Source organism: Dermacentor silvarum, chromosome 4, assembly GCF_013339745.2.
Source record: "Dermacentor silvarum isolate Dsil-2018 chromosome 4, BIME_Dsil_1.4, whole genome shotgun sequence".
NCBI lineage: Eukaryota > Metazoa > Arthropoda > Arachnida > Ixodida > Ixodidae > Dermacentor > Dermacentor silvarum.
The window spans coordinates 120,902,563-120,917,132 of record NC_051157.2 but is presented as its reverse complement, the minus strand read 5'-3'; the positions used below and the strand labels follow the sequence as shown (position 1 = coordinate 120,917,132).

The window sequence follows — 14,570 nt, the reverse complement described above, 5'->3', positions numbered from 1 at the left end:
ATTCATTAAGGCTAATTATGTAACTAGGCGGAATGCAAAAGTATCTCCAAGCGACGGCAAACAACATTACCTTGGTTATGTCCAGCTATACGTGGCATTTGCATATTTTAAAATCTTGGTGCATAATAGTTGGGACACCCTGAGTAAAGTTCAGGTTCTTCTTTACCACTCTTCTACTTGGGCGTCCGAGACGCACCGCCAGAGCCGGTTTACGCAAGTAGAGGATGTATACTGCCGCTAGCGATAGCGGCGACTGGTTCGCTGGATGCTTCTGCTTGATCGAAGTAGACACAGATGACGAGAGAAAAGAAAAACTTTCTATTTACAATTATTTACAAGACTTTACATGAAGTTACAAGTACACATATAAGACGGAACTGGTATACATAGGGCGACCCTATCTCGACATAGTCGATGGTGCATAGCACCGAAGTTTGTCCAGAACGCTTGGACGGGGCAGCGGGGCCAAGTTTTCTACCCTCCGGTGCCCCGCCCCAAGCATTTACCACCCAATTGCCACGGAGTGGCTGTGAGTGGTCCGCCGACGCACCAATCACGAATCCTGTGCCGGCGCTTCCAGCATTGCGCTTCTTCCAAGCGCCCTTTCCTCTACCGCCTTTTACGGTATCATTCTCACTATCCCCCAAAACAACATACAAATGACAACAACGTTCCAAGAAAGGGGGGGGGGGGGGTGACAGGTGCATAGCATGCGTGCTCCCTGGGAAAGCCACAGCGCCCAGCACAATGGGCTCAATAAAATCTAAAGAACAGGCGGCACCTGGAAGCTGCAGCGATTGACCTTTGCTGTGACCCCTTCTCCGCTCGTACCTATACGAAAAACCGATACCGTAGTAGCTACGGGTCCTTTGTCAATGAAACGTGGCGACCGACACTTTGGGCTCACGTACCACTATTCAGTAAATGCTTGCTCGAAGAAGCCTTTCGCGACGGCCGATTGGCAACGGTCCCCGTCGTCATGCGCCGCCCCGTCATTTCTCAGAGCCAGTCGGTCCGCAAGTACATCTGGTCAGCTGTAATCGCGTCCGTCACGTTTGAAACCACTCGAAAGCGTGTCTCCGAATGAATTTCTGAACCGTGCGCCACAACCGGCAAGGGTCGTTGACGCGTCACGCCTTGCTGCCACAAATCGCCCATCCACGTGCCGGTTTTAATCTGGCAGTGTCATGAGCCGTGCGCCTGCTCACCTCGGCGCCGTCAACGCGACATGCATCCGCCGCCGACCAATTATCCCATTGTGTTTTGCCTGTCAAGCAAGGAGCATTGACCAAATACGCTAGCCGTCTCTTAAGCTTTCCTCTGCAGCCGTTCCCTTCAACAGGATGAAAAGCGTGCAAAATGCCGGTTTCAAGCTTGCCGATCTATAATTAAAGACAAAACTCGTTCTTTTCTAGCAGCAGGCTTACACCCTCCACCCAAGACTAGGCAACCACTTGCTAACAGTGTTGCCGCAGCCTAAACAAGAAAAAGCCGGCTGCATGTAACATAGCCATTATGCATCAGCTTGACAAAAAGAAAAGGAAGGAAAACTGCAAGACTGCCGTAAACATTCTAATATTACGACTAGCCCCTTCCTGCCGGATAATCATGTGACATGTTCTACACCTGTGGTGCAAGGAAACCTAAACTTAGCTTTTGCACTAGCTAACCTACAAAAAAAAATAAGAAAGAAATACACGCTGAAATATAACACTGACGCAACACTTTAAACACGCGACACTTCATGCAGAACATGAAAAGAAATCTTAGCTGACATTATAGTGCATTCGCAATAACGCAACTAGGGCCAGCACACGCTGCCCGCACCAAAAATGTTCGGGTGTCCCTTGTGGGGCGTTGTAAGATCAAAAGAACGTCGCTAGTTTAAAAGAAGCATACGAAACACGACTGAACCCTTCTGCTGATGCAACAGCACTCCGCAAGTTACAAATAGCCTGTATCATAGCGCAAGGCTAGACTGGCCAGACAAACCAACAAAATACAGCGAGACCCATGAAAAGTCTTAAGGAATACTGCGCCTGCTCGCTCGCTGCAAACCTCTCTACTACCCTGCGGATAAACAACTTAAAATCGCGCTCTCAAAAACACATTGCAAAGGAACTCTAGTAAGCGCTTACACTAGCACAACTAGGCACAGAACCCAGGCAAATATTCAAGTTATGCCAACCAATTCCAAAGGCGCCCAGCACATCATGCACCACATAAATACAAATGAAAGTGAGCAACGCTAAAGTTTGACACAACAAGAAAAAAAAGAAGGATGCGCACACTGCGAGCCCAATCAATGTCCCGGTGTCCGTGTTCTGCACTTCACACACAAAGGAGTTGCCCCCGTCTCACCACTCGCTCCTGCGCGCGGTCGAGCCATGACGTGCCTAAAGCGAGCACTTTACGTCTGGCAAAACCCCACTGCATTTATGTGGTGAAATATGGCAAGGTGGCCATCACATCTGAAGCTTACTTAACATATTGCGGGCGGCATCGGATTCTACACTCTTTGTAGTCCCCCGGGGTCAAACACATCCACGAACAAAGTCGCGACGAATGTGCGGCCGCGGGGCGAGCGCCGTAGCAGGCCTAACCCCAACTGCTGACCCGCTCCCGGCGCGCAGCGCCTACCTCGAGTTGTCAACGAAGCCCTAAAATCCCAGGGAATACCTCGCCCGCTAAAATGCACTAGTGGTATGCAGCTCTCCCTGAACGTTAGTGACACGCTAGCTACTCTGTGAAAAAACACTCCGTCGTCTTTGGAAAGCATCCCGCCATGAGATTGTGATCCATGCCACTGAAACGCAGGGCCGGTACTCGCGGTGTCTTCGCGCGCCGGTGCGCTCGTGCCTGCTCTGCTCACGGTGTTACTCGCGTGAGCGTTTGTCGCGATCGCCACACCCTCACTCTGCTGGACAATCACCGACATCCCCTGATTGTCCAGACTTTCCCCTACTGAGCCCGACAAGTGACCTTTGCCTGCCCCCTGCAGCTGTATTGCGGGAACAACGTCCGCAGCTTCAAAGGACACTGCCATACAACCTGCCCCGGGCGCGAGACCATCATCGGCATCCCTGTAAGGCGGCTCATGCTCTAAGTCGGTCACGATGGTGACAGGTGATGCAGGTGTTGATATGGCTGTCGTCAGCTCAGAGCCGCAGCAACCATCACCGGCCGGGTCAGCGTTTCCAACTACCAGCTGGGCCTGTGAATCATGCTCATCTTTTACTGAAGCACTTTCGCGCTGAAAGCTTTCCTCAGCGTTGCAGCCAGCATCCGACACATGATAGCCCTCAACTGCCTGTGTTGCGTCGAACGCATCTCGTGCCTCGATTTCCGTCTCCACGATCGGTTGGCCCTGTGGAGCATGCTCATCCCTCCGAGACGCACTCTCACGCTGAGAGGTGTCCTCAGACCTAAAACTACCATCCGATACCTCCAATGCATGAACGCCTTGCGTTGCGTTGAGGGCATCTAGTGTATCGGTCTCCGCCTTCACCACCACCGCGCTGTCACGACCAATCTCGCACGCACCAACCAACGCCACGCGTTCTGCCTCAAACAGCTGGCCCTCCTGCAAATCTCGCGCTTGATTTAGCTTTGCTAATTCCAGCTTACGTTGCAGGTGCTGGCGGTACTCCTGAGCCCTTTTCAAAGTTCGCTGCATTTCTAGCTCCGAGAACTCGCCTGTCCCCACGCAGCTGTCGCTCATCCATTCTGGCCACACGTACCTCTGCGACGTCCTTGACCAGCCTACCGCCATTTCCCTTGGCTCGAACACGACAACAGGAGCGAGATAAAATGAGACCAAAGCAACTCACCCCATTCGCCCGTCTGTCTCCGTTGTCGGCCGCTCCGCCATGTGTGGTGAAAGGTGGTTCCGCGGTCCGCTGGTGATGAGTCGTCGAGGGCTGCCTTAAACCAGCCGCGCCTCGTTGTCTTCAGAGAAGGCACTGAAATCTGCGGCCTCCAGCCGCTACAGCTTTCTGCTGCAAAGTCCGTCTCGACGGGTGTCGATCAGAGATCGAGCTTCTGCTGCCGTTGTATCTGCCTGCGTCGCCCGAGGCGATGTCTTGCTTGTATTCTATGTCACCTAGTCTTGTCCTGCGAACCAATCCTTGCCGACTGCGCCAGTAAAGTTCAGGTTCTTCTTTACCACTCTTCTACTTGGGCGTCCGAGACGCACCGCCAGAGCCGGTTTACGCAAGTAGAGGATGTATACTGCCGCTAGCGATAGCGGCGACTGGTTCGCTGGATGCTTCTGCTTGATCGAAGTAGACACAGATGACGAGAGAAAAGAAAAACTTTCTATTTACAATTATTTACAAGACTTTACATGAAGTTACAAGTACACATATAAGACGGAACTGGTATACATAGGGCGACCCTATATCGACATAGTCGATGGTGCATAGCACCGAAGTTTGTCCAGAACGCTTGGACGGGGCAGCGGGGCCAAGTTTTCTACCCTCCGGTGCCCCGCCCCAAGCATTTACCACCCAATTGCCACGGAGTGGCTGTGAGTGGTCCGCCGACGCACCAATCACGAATCCTGTGCCGGCGCTTCCAGCATTGCGCTTCTTCCAAGCGCCCTTTCCTCTACCGCCTTTTACGGTATCATTCTCACTATCCCCCAAAACAACATACAAATGACAACAACGTTCCAAGAAAGGGGGGGGGGGGGTGACAGGTGCATAGCATGCGTGCTCCCTGGGAAAGCCACAGCGCCCAGCACAATGGGCTCAATAAAATCTAAAGAACAGGCGGCACCTGGAAGCTGCAGCGATTGACCTTTGCTGTGACCCCTTCTCCGCTCGTACCTATACGAAAAACCGATACCGTAGTAGCTACGGGTCCTTTGTCAATGAAACGTGGCGACCGACACTTTGGGCTCACGTACCCCTATTCAGTAAATGCTTGCTCGAAGAAGCCTTTCGCTACGGCCGATTGGCAACGGTCTTCCGTCGTCATGCGCCGCCCCGTCATTTCTCAGAGCCAGTCGGTCCGCAAGTACATCTGGTCAGCTGTAATCGCGTCCGTCACGTTTGAAACCACTCGAAAGCGTGTCTCCGAATGAATTTCTGAACCGTGCGCCACAACCGGCAAGGGTCGTTGACGCGTCACGCCTTGCTGCCACAAATCGCCCATCCACGTGCCGGTTTTAATCTGGCAGTGTCATGAGCCGTGCGCCTGCTCACCTCGGCGCCGTCAACGCGACATGCATCCGCCGCCGACCAATTATCCCATTGTGTTTTGCCTGTCAAGCAAGGAGCATTGACCAAATACGCTAGCCGTCGCTTAAGCTCTCCTCTGCAGCCTTTCCCTTCAACAGGATGAAAAGGGTGCAAAATGCCGGTTTCAAGCTTGCCGATCTATAATTAAAGACAAAACTCGTTCTTTTCTAGCAGCAGGCTTACACCCTGCATAAACTACAGTAAACTTAAAAGTTCGGTGTTGCATATAAAGTGGTTTGTTAACATCTGCAGTAAATGATAGTCACCGAGGAAAAAAAAAAGAGTTCTACTAAAGCAAATTAAACAAGGATAAAAAAGAGACTAGAGCTGCTCTGCGCTCATGTGAAATAATTATGTATGATTGTGCGGGATTATGCAATCCGTCTAGCGTTGAAATTTCAACCACTTCGTTGAAGTTAGCAAGTTCTAAGTCCACTTGCGTTAATTATCGCCCGTGAATTAGCGCAATTTGGCTGCACCTTAAAGAACCCTAACTGGCCATAGTTAGCCTTGCTGCGAAACCATGGAAATATACACATTACGCAAGAATGCGTTATAATGAAAGTTTGCAAATAAGATTTGCAGTATAGCGCATCTGGTGCACCTGAATGTGCTAACGTGTTTGTGTGTGTGTGCGCGCGCACCTATGTTTAAAGCGGAGAGCTTTCTTGTCGACACAATGACCCTTTCTTGTTTTCTTTCTTTTTTTTTTTCATCGCCATGAGCCCACGTTAGCATCACGTTGGCGAGGACGTGACGAGGCATGCAGTGATGTCCTTTCTTTCTTTCTTTCTTTCTTTCTTTCTTGCTTTCCTTCTTTCGGTCTTTATTTATTTATTTATTTATTTATTTATTTATTTATTTATTTATTTATTTATCTTTCTTTCTTTTTTGGCGTTTGCTTTTCCATCGTCTTGCTGGCCGAACTGTGTTTCGTGCTTTTTGTGCTGCTGTTTATGGGCTGGCAGCTATTGGTCATGGTCACTAAAGCGACTCGGTCAATAGCTTTCGCAGAGTTTGTTTACATCATTCGGCCGAATGGAAAGTGGCGGATGTCTAAAAAAAGAAGGTCACGAACGACCTTCAGAGCGATATTCTGTAGGTTCCGTGCTGCGTGCACGAGAGTAACATTTGGCACGGGGGTTCACAAAAGCATTATCTGGAAATGGAAAGCGCTTATTAGCATAAACGCGCTTTAGGGCCTTTCTAACCGTCTTCTGGGTACTACGTCAAATACTCTTACCACAGAATATATAATCGGGACGCCTAAGATGATGGTACACGTTCTAAATATGTGTATGGGGTGAGTCACACCACAGACTGCAATGAACCTCTCAAAAGTATCTTGAAGGATCAGGACTAATACGTGTTAAATGGAATGCTTCGGCGATTTAATGAATTAATGCTTCGGCGCTGCAGGATATGTTTTAAATAAATAACAACTCCACCGGTCCCTCTGCTCGGATTGACACTCGCGCTGCACTCTCCCTGGCAAAGGCGGAAGGAACTTGCAGTGGCGTTCAAACAGCTTCGCGCGCAGCCGATAAGGCGACGGCATGGATAGGAAATGCCCCCCCGCGTCGCTGTATACGCGTCCGTAGTTGTGTCGTGGATCGAAATAAAAATAGGCTATAAAGAGTTGCGAACTCGTACGGAGACCGATCTCGTTTTTTTTTTTTTTTTTTTTTTTTTTTTTGTCACGTAGGCGACCCGAGGACGAGACCTTCAGGTTTGGCCGGCTGAGCCAACCGTCGACTTCACCCGGAAAGCAGGCGCTCGCAGATGACTCGCTGGACAACTCATAGATCATTGAACGGGCCGTCAGGTAAGCAACTGCTGTACGCATGGCGTACACGTCGAGCCAGGCGTGTGCGTGCGTGCGCGCGCGCGCCTGTGTGTACACAGCACAGCTATGACTGGCGTAAAAGCCGTCTCCACGCAGGAAAGGATCCGTTTCGCGAGATGCCCGATCCCGTCTACGTGAACTTTTGAGCGGCATCTATTTAACTGGCGCTCCTTGAGTTTCCGTTGACCGTCAAAGTTGAGCTGCTTAAAGCGGCCATATCAGCTGATCTCCAGCTTGCGCAGGAGAAGAAGAAAGTTAGAAGGCCATTCAACCTCTACTTGATGTTGACGAAAGAAAAATGTATTTCTGAGCGAATTGGCAGGCTCGCAGCTTCTCAACGACAGCGTCTCAAAACGCTAGCTGTCGCGAGGACAGAATGCGCGAATGTTCTCCATACCACTGGTACCGATACTACAGGTACCACGCAGTGGTACGGCACAGTGTTACCACCAGTAGCGTTGGTGCCACTTACCGTACAGTGGTGACGCTGGTGGGTGATTGGTGGGCCCTCCCTGTCGATAATTCGTATAATCTATGTGCGCCTTGATAGCACGTAAACATGAGAGGTACTTTTCCGTTGAAATTTATGTCGAAATCTGCTTCGAAGCGGGAGTTCTGCAAGGAAGACCCTTTCAAGCCGATGCTGATGCAGTCTCTTGTGAACAAATAATAATAATAATAATAATAACAGTAATACTAATAACAATAATAGTAGTAGTAAAAATAATAATAGTCACCCCAAGTAAGCTAAACAAATTATGTGAGCAAGAAGAGGTGCGTGCAATCTAACATCGAATTGAATTCTCGGATTGTATGTGCCGGAACCACGATTTGATTATGAGGCATGCCGTAGTGGCGGGACTCCGGATTAATTTTGACCACCAGGGTATCTTTAACGTGGCCTCAACGCCCGGGACACAGACACTACTCTTGAATGAACACTTTTTTATAAAATCGAGAAGAAATGATGATAGGTAAATTGAGGCTGGACTGGTTATGACGATACAAAACTGTATCGAAATACAAACAAATAATAAGAACTATGAAAAAGAAAAGAAAGCACTAAACGATGCTGAAATATATATGAATAAAAATGTGGTTGATCCCTCTCATATAGGAATCGGTATAGAACACGAAAGTGAAACATGTCTTCACAGAAGTAGTGTAATGTTTATTGCACATTGATATATAATGTCTATTGGTGTTTTGTGGCTAAAGCGCCCTTAGGCGTTGATGCACCCACGCTGACGCCTGGTGGCACGTCTCCTCCATCATGACTACCAACGTCGATGACCATGAGCAACCGTCGTGCATATGGAAGCTGCACTACGCTGCACACGCTAGCACAACGCGAAAGACGAAGCACGTAACTGACACACTAATACAACGCGCAAGACAAAGCACGTAACTGAATCGTCACCGAGTCAAATCAGCGCGTACAGCGCGTCGTAATTGCAGCCTCCGCGATCAACTTCAGAAACATTTTCAGAGCTAATTGCGGAGGCCACGCTCCGCTGTGCTGAGTACGGTGAACGCCACCTAAGTGGCGTTGGTAGTGCTTCTTGATGCCAGCGTCCCTTCGAATGCTGGCATCGAGGCGTCGTAGTGCTGAGACCACCGAAGCGTTCACTGTCGGTGCGCGTTAGTGTCATAATGCAGTACTTCTCTTTTCTGCTCGTAGGCGGCGGCACCGCCCCGAGCAAGAGCGCGGGTACACGGAGGAGTGTTAGATATATAAGGCGCGTCTGTGTAGCTCTCTGCAAATGCGTTTGTAGCGCAATGGGTTAAACGCTCGGCGATCTATCGTCGCGGACCGAGAGGTCGTGGGTTCGATTTCCAAATTTTGCATGTTTGTGGGACTTTTTCTTCTGGTTTCTTTCTTTGTATTATGTTCTATGACGTATTTCCGTGACGGAAATACGTCAGTGAAGTCTTGGTGGACCCCGGCATAAAACACTTTCGTGTTAATATATATGAATAAAATATGAAAACAATGAGCAACATTTCACAACCGCTTAGAGCCTAAAGAAACATGGTATACACACTAATAACTCCACGTAACGTTGCAAATATCTACACATTATGCATAGTGCGGAGTGGGTGCTTGACCTGCTACAAGCATCAATAATTTCTACTCACGCTGAAATCGTTCAGTTCAAAGCAAAAGCACGAAGAAATCAGTAATGCAGGAAACTTATCATGTCACAAAATACACATCAAGAAGAACATCACCCCAAAGCAGCCAAAGAGTTAATTACATGAGAAAGTCATCGTGACGTTGCCGCGTCACATTGACCATTATATGCTAGCGTGTCGTGAATTCAATGCAGAATGTAAAGCGTTTTAACACATTGACTCAAGCTTAGAATTGCCGCACACGAAACCTTAAGTGAGATGCTGTTCCCGCAGGGATAGAGGATTGTGTTTGGGGTCGTTTTTAAATTGCTCCGCGATGTACAGACCTGCAGTGCGAGGGCGGGCTAACAAGTTGGGGTGGAAGAAGCTGCCCCATTTGTACCAAGGATGGAAACGGAGGCGTCTCATCAGCGGCCTATACCGATATACGCTATACGAGGAAGCGAATTGACATGCCGAATGACGAAGACAGCACCTTGTTGTGCTCAGTTTCGGAGGATGACGACTCTGACGACATCGGCCACGCGACAGCGGCGAGGAAAACAGAAAGACGAAAAGAGGGGATCGCCAAACCTTCCTCACCTCTTAGCTGCACTATACGGCAACTGCAACGCGGGACGCGCCGCACACATACCGATCTCTTATTGCCAGAGACGCCCACCGACAACATGAATGGCCTCAACCGACAAGCCCTATCGAAACAACTTGAGGCTCTTGCCCCCATTTCGATCTCGGATGTGTGGATCTACGCCAGGAAAAAGGTAATGACGATTGACGACGCCATGAAGTTTCTCACTGTAATACTATGAATGACCCGGACCGAATCTCACTGGATGAATTAAGGGCCAATTCGGCAAATCGCATCGGTGCGCGCCGGGACGCCCTAGGGCGACGATGATTGGATGAAACGGCGCATCAGGGCACCCCTGTGCGATCTGCCGGATTCACCGTTAGCAAATTCAAGGCACAGAGGGACATTGACGTCCACTGAGATGCACTGAAGGGCAGCCACATAGCTACTGGAGTAACCGACAAGAAGAAACTGGGAAATAGTTCTGAAGAGGCAATACAAAGGAATAATAATGGCGCCTTCATATTGTCTTCCAGATATTCTTTTATGGTTTTCTGCCTGCTTGCTGGCATTCATGTGCATAATACCATGTACCAGCTAGCCCACTAACCACTGTTGTGAATTCCTTTTCGGCACACTGTTTCGCTTTTTATCTAAAGGTCGCTCAGCTTTGTTTTGCGTTTTTAGACATGATTTTTAGACGTTTTGCTTCTTAGACATCATTCATGTGTAAAGTATATATAGGATCCGCTGTATATACATGGTGTCCCAGCTATCATGCAGCACGATTAAAAAAAAAAAAGAGGAACAGCGTTACGCGAAGCAAACCTATAGTGCGTATTGTTTCCAGTGCAGTGGAGTAGCCGCCAGTAATTTTTTTCGTTGCTGAGATTTAATTAGCTCAATGTAAATAATTATCTAACTCAAGAATTACTGCTCTAATTATCAAATTGTCAATGAGAAAGTTGTAGAGCAACATGAGAAACTCCCGATACAGCTATCTATTTCAGAGTACTTGCTACATAAAAGTGTGTTTCCGAGCGTGAAAGAAGCCCGCGAACACACGCAAAGTGCCTCGAGCAACCAGTCGCGTGGTAATTCTGCATATATTCGCGGGCTCCTTTCACACTCGGAAAAACACATTTATGTGTCACGTATTGAGCAACAGAAAGCTGTATCGGGAGTTTTTCATGTTGCTCTAGAATGTTCTCATTGACACTTTGATAATTAGAGCAGTACTTCTCGAATTGGATAATTAATTACAATTACCTAATTAAATCTTAGCAACGAAAAAATTACTGGCGGCTACTCCACTGTGCTGGAAACAATACGAGAGTCATGTGAGCTATGTCATCGCTAGAGTGACGGCTAATAACCGCCGTTCACGCAAAACGCAAGTTGTGCACGTCGCACGATTGAAAGCCTACCAACCGCGCGCACTCTAACTGGCTCCGTGACGTTCGTCTGTCCCGGAGGAAAATGTAACGCCGCACCGCAGGGGAGTAGAAGAAGTGGAGGAAGAAGGGGCGTCAGGTTTTGGTGATCAACTGTTTTGGACCGTCCCGTGTTTTCTCTAACCCTTGAACTAGAAGAAAGCAAACCAAGGGGCCGATTTTTATTAGTTATATCATAAGAAGCCAACAAACAATGACTCCAGGGACAGCATAGGGAAATCATCCGTGGTTCTTAATTGCATTGCGGAAATGATAAACAAATGGAAATGAACGTGGATGAAAAAACAACTGGCCACAGGTGAGATACAGAACCCACGTCTTCGCATTACGCGTGCGATGTTCTTAACAACTGAGCTACCGCGGCGCCGTTTTCCCATCAACTTTCTGGGGTGTTTATGTTTCTCTACTAGAACTAACCTTGGGAGTGTTAGCCATCGCCACCACTCACGGCCTTGGCGGCGGATGTGGAGCATCCTTTCCGCCGCAGGCGTCACGTCTTTGTGAACTTTTTGGTGAAGGCAACTGGAAAATAAACCCATACAATGCTAATGGAAGCATCAAAGCTGCCGGATTCGAGACCCTCGCTATAAAGTATCGCGCTTTGAACGATACTGCCAAATTTCTTTCAACAAATGATAGTATTGCTTTACGGGTTCTGTTTTCTTGCTTCTGTGTTAAAAATTTACACTCACTGGGAAAGGTGAGCCTGACAGTCCGTGGTCTAATCTTGTGCACAAGCACCAAAGAAAGTGGCCGGCGACATGGCGCCGCCATAGCCTTAATTGGTAAATCGCCACACGCGTAATGCGGGGACGTGGGTTCGATCCCCACCTGTGGCAAGTTAACATTTCTTCCGCTTTCTTTTCTCTTTACCTGGTTATTTAAATCTACATTATAATTAAACATGACCATTAACTTCGTCTATACTTTGTGCGTCTTTAAATTTTGTCACTTGGTATGATTGGCACTAACCAAAAATTGAGCCTCTCCGATACGATTGCCGTATTTATTCCACTGCCATTTGTTGTATTATATGACCTACACTGTTAGGTTGCCGACGTTCTGACAACCGAACACCATATGTCTAAAAATCGTATCTTGCACCGTGTTTTTTTTTCAATAACCTCTTCCTCTGAACATCTTCGCTAACGTTAGCTGGGACACCCTACTCGTATATATTTTCTAAAATGTCGTGAAATTAGGAGTTAGATTGACAGCATCATCGATAAACCAGCTCGCGCTTGAAATTCTAGAGAGGAAAGTTCGGCTTTGAATTTCTCCCCATAGAATAAAATGTTTTTATTCAATAAATGCGAATAATGTCTTAAAAAGGTCATCTAGTAGCCTAGCGTCCACTTAAGAGGTAAGTACCAACAGTAACGAAATTAAATAATAGCGACGGTCATTGCACCACGGATCAGACAACTGTAAGAGGGCGACATACTCTTTCATTTGCTTAGCTTCTCGCAGTTCCCTGTATTTATTTTTATGCGAGAGTCATCATATAGAAAAGGATCTAGAGAAATGTGTGGAGAGATTGAAGGGGGAAAGGGGGGGGGGAGAGAAGGCGGCTAGATTCAAAACACCATATTAAGAGCCGCAGCGCCGTATTTCTCCGATTCCACTTTTTGGCCCGGTTGCCTGTGAGTGGACCCTCCGCTGGAAAACGCAGCCTATTATTACTCTCAGAGAAAGTTATCAATTGTTCGTATCTGGGCAACTCTCAGATCGCATAGTTGAGAGTCCCACGAGGCCAGATCTGAGCGCAAGGATATAAAAACGAAAGCTAGGGTTCCGCTCGCCAACTTCTTGAACGGTCTTACTCCGTTTATTGCATTCCGGAGCACGAGGTGTGACGTCCTTGCAAGCATTCACCTCCGCTTTCCTTCTCCTCGTTCCGTGTCCTTCGTGTCCTTACGTCTAAATCTACCAAATTCCCAGCAATAAAGTGTCCGCTCATTAGAAGCCTCAATCATTACTCGCGCTGAGTGACCTGAATAGCTCCATCTACTTTTGACACCTCGGGCAGCCGTTTTTTAGTGTACCGTCTTCATTTGCTTTCTCGCTCTCTGCTAGGATCACGACCGACAAAATTGGTAGTTAAAATAACAGTGGCTAAAGATCTTAAGCCACTTGAGTAATCGACAGCAGGAAACCAATGTCCCTCTATAGGAATCTTTATAACCCTCTCCTTCTGGTAAATGCTCACGTACCTTAGCAACGTATAGGCAAAAGAAATTCACATAAAAGAAATTCAGTACAAGGAAACGGGTCGACGAAAACGAATTGATAGGCCCGATATTAAAAGAACCGAATTGCACATTTTATGCTCACAAAGTATATTTAATGCGTAGAGATTTCTACGGTTTACCCAACGAGGAAACTGTCCGAGCGTCCGCCCGTACCTTCGCGTAAGACGATCGCTTTCAAGTTGGAGCCGGCCGCAATGTTTTCGCCAGCTGTGGAAGAAGACGACGACGAACACACGAGCAGTGGAACGAGCGCGTCTCTGTGAACACGTGACGTGTGCAATCGGGCACGCACTAGGCACACCTTTAGTAAGCCAGAACTGTATGGCAGCCGTGGCTTCGTATCGGAACGTCATCAGCGCACCGGGCAGTTCATGTTGCGCCGCCTTGCGCAGCAGTTCGCGTCACCGCAGCGCTGTCGCATTTACCTTAATGGCGCAAAGACGACCGCAGCCGCTGAACAATGCTAGGATTACCAGCAGTGTTGAGTGTGAGCAGCCAAAGCCACGTCGTTACTACGAAATGCTTACGCATCTTTCAAATTCTACGTACTTTTTTTATTGACTCCCCGAGTAGCGTAAAGGAGTGGTGAGGAAGTCTTTTAACCACCATATACCACTTATTTTTTGCTCCTTATTTTATTTAATTGATCCAAATTGTCTAACTGTTGAATTGCACCACTGCCAATTATTGTTTAAACATGTTGAAGTGTAGCAAAACAAGACGACCTCCAGCAGGGAAGCGAGAAAGAGATAGTTCTTTATGGAAAAGATGAAGGGTGTTCCGGCCCCGTAAACGTATACCATGCATATGCTACTGAGCAAGGGAAGGTGAGAAGGGGGAAAGGGGGAAAAGTGGCACTAGAAGGAGGAAGACTGATGAAAGCGATAGAACAAAAACAAGAATTTACGGGGGAAGGCTTTAGAACTTTCTAAGAATGTGAAAGGTGAAAGCCTTGTTGGGAAAACCCCCTGGATTGCACCCTCTAACAGCTCGTTCCGCTCGATCGCATTGCCAGGAGCCAGCCTGTTGGCCCCAGTCGGTACGCTTCACTCAGTTAAGGCGCCTCGT

The 14,570-nt window shown here is 48.1% G+C and overlaps 1 protein-coding gene across 1 annotated transcript in view; it reads left to right on the top strand.

Annotated features, from left to right (window-relative positions):
- The first annotated feature begins 6,953 nt into the window (after window positions 1–6,953).
- Window positions 6,954–14,570, top strand: part of LOC119450598 (DNA damage-regulated autophagy modulator protein 1) — a 391,336-nt gene continuing 383,719 nt past the window's right edge. Inside the window, exon 1 of the mRNA XM_049666011.1 lies at window positions 6,954–7,068. The gene's annotated coding sequence lies outside the window, so the exon portion shown is untranslated. The remainder of the gene's footprint in view (window positions 7,069–14,570) is intronic.